Source organism: Mustelus asterias, chromosome 10, assembly GCF_964213995.1.
Source record: "Mustelus asterias chromosome 10, sMusAst1.hap1.1, whole genome shotgun sequence".
In the NCBI taxonomy this organism is placed as follows: domain Eukaryota; kingdom Metazoa; phylum Chordata; class Chondrichthyes; order Carcharhiniformes; family Triakidae; genus Mustelus; species Mustelus asterias.
This window is the reverse complement of record NC_135810.1, coordinates 63,230,374-63,235,016: the sequence shown is the minus strand read 5'-3', so window position 1 is coordinate 63,235,016 and position 4,643 is coordinate 63,230,374. Positions and strand designations below refer to the sequence as shown.

General features: G+C 43.9%; 1 non-coding gene across 1 annotated transcript; it reads right to left on the bottom strand.

The window, feature by feature from the left end:
• Nucleotides 1–2,455: 2,455 nt before the first annotated feature.
• Nucleotides 2,456–2,674, bottom strand: LOC144500142 (small nucleolar RNA U3). The gene has a single exon (XR_013498930.1). It is a non-coding gene; the product is annotated as a small nucleolar RNA U3 (small nucleolar RNA).
• Nucleotides 2,675–4,643: the final 1,969 nt, after the last annotated feature.

Genomic DNA, 4,643 nt, shown 5'->3' with positions numbered 1-4,643 from the left:
ATGGGGGAGAATTTACCAAAAAAATTCTAGGTGCTGAATGAGTGTTAAAACAGAAGAGGCCCATTTTTCGGCGAGAGAAAAAGTCAAATTTATCACACTTTGAAGAAAAAGAGGCAAAATGTTCTCACGAGTAGGGGGAGTCTATTCACATCAGGAAGCCGGTTGCTAACTGCTAGAGAGCGCCATTGCACATCCACCTTATCTCCCAATGCACCATGTATTAGTGGCCCTCTCGGATCGCCACCCCTGGTCACGGCCCCCATTCCTGGCTGATCACCACCCCCGTTCCCCCACCCACTTGATCGCTGGACCTGATTCCCTCCCCATCCTGACCGATTGCTGCCCCCGTTCATCCTTTATGGCCGATCACCGTAACCATTCACCCCCCCCCCCCCCCACCCCCACCCCGCCCCCACTCCCAGATCACCACACTGGCAATACCCAATTGTAGAGTGTGCAGTTCCCCACGCACTGCCTCCCCTTCAGGCCCCTCCCCTTCAAGCCCCACCTTCTCCCCTTAGGCCCACCCCTTGGCAGTGCCTAGTGCCAAGTGGGCAGTGCCAGAGTGCCCAGTGGGTAGTGCTAAGCTGGCAGTGCCAGGGTGCCAGGATGGCGGTGGCAGACTGGCACTGCACAGGGGGCACTGTCCGCCCCTGCCCCCGACCTCCACCGGTGAGGCCATTAAGGCAAGTGAGCCTGGATGATTGTGTCCTGGCCTCATTAAACATAGCAAAATTAGTTTATGGATATTTAAAGCAGCCTCACGCCCTTGGCAGGTGTGAGGCTGATTACTCCAACAATTCAGTGTTGGTATCATCGCTGGTAAACCTGGCACGAGCCTGGTTTTTCACCTTCCTCGCAATCTTACCAGCTCGCCACGCCAATCGACCGGCGTGGTGAGCCGGTAAGATTGCCCTCAATATATTCAAAGCTTTGAAGAGTCTTTACCAGTAATTATCACATGACAGCTAAAGTGTATCTGTGCTTTGGAGAGAATGTCTTCTGTCCACCTTGATTGTGTGATATCGCCAGGAACATTTGTAGCAGTTCCCCGTGGCACAGGCCATAATATCAGTCATAACATCTGTCGTGAATGTTCAGAATGCTGCCATTTCAGCACTGATGGATTAAATGATTCATTGCAAATTGAATGAAAACATTCACACTTAAAGGTTTCAAAAACTCATTACTGTCCTGAACAATCAGAGAGCAGAATGAATGATGACAAGACCCCACTGGAGCAACAAATATAAACCACCATTGCTGTTTCTCTTGATGACAATACATCTTTACTATTTCACGTGTTTCAGAAAGTGGGAAGGGATAGACTATATCATCAATTGCACTGAATTATATAGCCTGGGATTGTCCACCTTTCCGTTGCGGGTTTTCTCACAGCAGATGTATAGAGCCATTGGTCCTCCCAAAGTCTATGGGCTTTTACATAGCTCACTTGCCCCACTGCTGGGGAACCCGTCGCAGGGGGATCAACTTCGGTGGAATTGGAAGTTCCCACCGGCCGGAAGGTCCAGAAAATCCTGCCCTTGGAACTTACAGCACAGAAACAGGCCATCAGACAAATTAGTCTATGCCAGTATTTAAGCTCCACACTCAAACTCCTTCCACCTTACTTCATCTAACCCTACTAATATTATCTTCCATTTCCTTCTCCCCTGTGTATTTACCTAGCTTCCACTTTAATGCATCAATGCTATTCGCCTCACTATAGAGATAATACAACATGTAGCTGGACTATCTGAAGTCCATGGTCAGAGAGGTTCAGTGCACCTCAAGCTTAAAAATATCACATGTGCACATGGCTGTCAGTCATCCTATAGATGCACAGCACTAAGGAATGAAAAGAGGCACCAGATTTCACACACACACATAATATTTTTAACATAATAGTCGATGGAACTTGAGTGACAACATATGCAGAGAGTTTCATTTTAATGGCTCTGGAAAATATAAATGCAGTTGAGAGGAAAGTAGTGGCTGGTCGCTAAGTAGCTCTTTAAATGCAATTGTTGGTTATTGTTTGTTCCAGCACAAAATGAAAGCAGCTGTTCATGCAAGGGGTAAATGGGTAATTGATGGGATAATTATGAGAAACCCTTGTGAGAAACTGCCAAATGCTTCTCACGCTCGGCAGAGCTATTTGTCCAGCTGAATTCCCCTGTTCCTCAAGCTCCTGAATAATAGACTTGGTGGTGTTCAGTACCATGTCACTCCAGCTAGTTCATGTTGATTCTTCATTGAAGAGCAAAGATACAAGTTATGCAGCAGACGGCAATTCATGACATATTATCAAGGTTTATTTCAGGACAGCTCCTGCTCTATCCAAGCGTCAGAAACTTTGATCAGGTTTTTTTTCGTGTGTTTGGTGGTTTTGCTGGTAGATGCATGCTCATCATTGTCTGTGTTCAGCAGCTGTATGGAGCTGCCATATTTCCGCCCCGTACTAGGTTATGGTCTCTGCTTCCCATTTCACCTTAAGGGAGAGCAAGAACATTCATTAACAAAAGAGAACAGCTGTCAAACACAGCACTCAATGCCCACTTCCTGCTCCAAAGAGAATTCCTTAATGTGTCCTTAGGATCAATGAGATCATACACTTTAGAATCACAGTTTTCTACAAATCAATTATAGAAAAGATTCCTAAAGTTGCAGTGAAGGATAACTTTCATCTCTTTGAGAAGACAACTATGCACTTTTCTTTGCAGATCAGAATGAGGATGGATATGAAAGGTAAACAATGAATGGTAAATTGCTTCTAAATGAGGCATCATTGTACTACAAGTGAAAAAGACAGCTACCAGCATGATTCTGTTTAGGCAGTTGCATGCTATTAAAATACTGATAGAATGATAATTCTTTTAGTTGATTAATGTGTAGAAGTGCTTCATATTTACAATTAATGATGTCCTGGAGAATGGGAAATGCAACCATGTGAAAAAATACGAAGGCTTTCTTCAGCTTTGATCAATTTCCCAAAGGCAAAATGATGATGTTACTTGCTCTGTCAAACTTAACATCAGTCACCCGCTTAATGCATCCATTGTCTGTAAACTGACTGATGTTGCAGGTGTCCCCTGCACAGCCTGGTAAGAGTTAGAGGTAAAAAGGTTCAGGACTAAGGTGACCTCCAGAACTCAGCTGTAGACCATCTTGAATTATGCAACTCAACTTTATCGCCTCAGATCTTTAAGATCTGGTTGGCTGTAGGGATTCGCATTCTAATCAGTATTCTGTAACTTGATTTTGTGTCTCTGTGCCTTGTTTGAGAGCACATTTCCACTCCATCTGACGAAGGAGCAGCGCTCCGAAAGCTAATGGTATTTGCTACCAAATAAACCTGTTGGACTTTAACCTGGTGTTGTTAAAACTCTTACCTAATTTTAACAACAGGCCCGTTTTCAGGAAAGCATTGGCAGAATCACTGTCCACTGTCAGGTAAGTGACTGGAGCAGCTATGGAGTTGTTGCATGTGGTGTTGTCTTGTAATCAGGTTGCAGGGAGGAGTGAGGGATTGGGGGGGTGGGGGTGGGGGTGGGGGTGGTGAGGGCACGGGGATATGTGTTTGTGGCTGAAGCCTAGGCTTTCTTTGCAGGAGCCACAGGAGCACTCCTCCACAGTTAGTGATGTTTTGCAGGGCCGACAAACACCTCCACAGGGAGGCTCAAGAAAGCAATGGTAAGTGTGTCGGAGAGAAGGAAAATACCTCTCACATTCCCATTTACATATACCAAGCTGGCAGTGACAGTACCAACTTGAGCAGGGTGATGGATATCTCTGTCAGGCATTGAGACAGCTCTTCACTGCACATCCTCCCAGTTTTCCAAAGGAGAACTCCCACAGGTAAACCATTTCTTGCTTCTCCAAATGGCATAAGGTGAGAATTTGCAGAACTTGCTGGTCAATTTACACCATTCGTGTGTTTACTTTGTACATATTACACCCCACTTTCTGCCTCGAGTTTATTTTTATGAACTTGGTAGATTTGCAGATTGATTGCCAATTAAACTAACTACAGAAAAATGTAGTTAGAAATTAACAGTGCAATCACATTTTTAGTTGTTAATGCAAAGCCAATCAACCGCTCTAGCACAAAAAGGATTCTAAAACTGTTCAATCTCATTATGACATGTGGTCAATTGTTATCAGAGATTTTTAAAATACCATTATTTTCATATTTTCCTTTCTGCCTTTCTTCTCCAATTCAATCTTTCTTTTCCTCTACTATAATTTCTCTATTGATTTGAGTGCCACCCATTCTAATTCACGCACCTGCTCCTTTGTTCCTCTGTTCCTTTCTCAATTTTTATATCTCATTGGTTAAGGAGATGCATCTTTAATTCCACTATTAATTGGCAAATAACTAGTTGCCCTCACACCATCATTATCAACTTGCATTTCCTACAAACTGCTGGACTGCACTAAAGATTCTGAACTGAAGGGTATATAGAAAAGCTGAACTAAATATAAGTGCCACAAGATGCTCTACTCCATCAAGACCAGGTTCATGATTTAAATTATTTGCTTTGGAATGGATTCTGTTGTGAGTCCTAAAAGAAAGGTGTCAGCTGTTCATTTGACTGACATTTCCCCCTGAACTTTCCATGGGATTTTGTACAGCAAGTCGC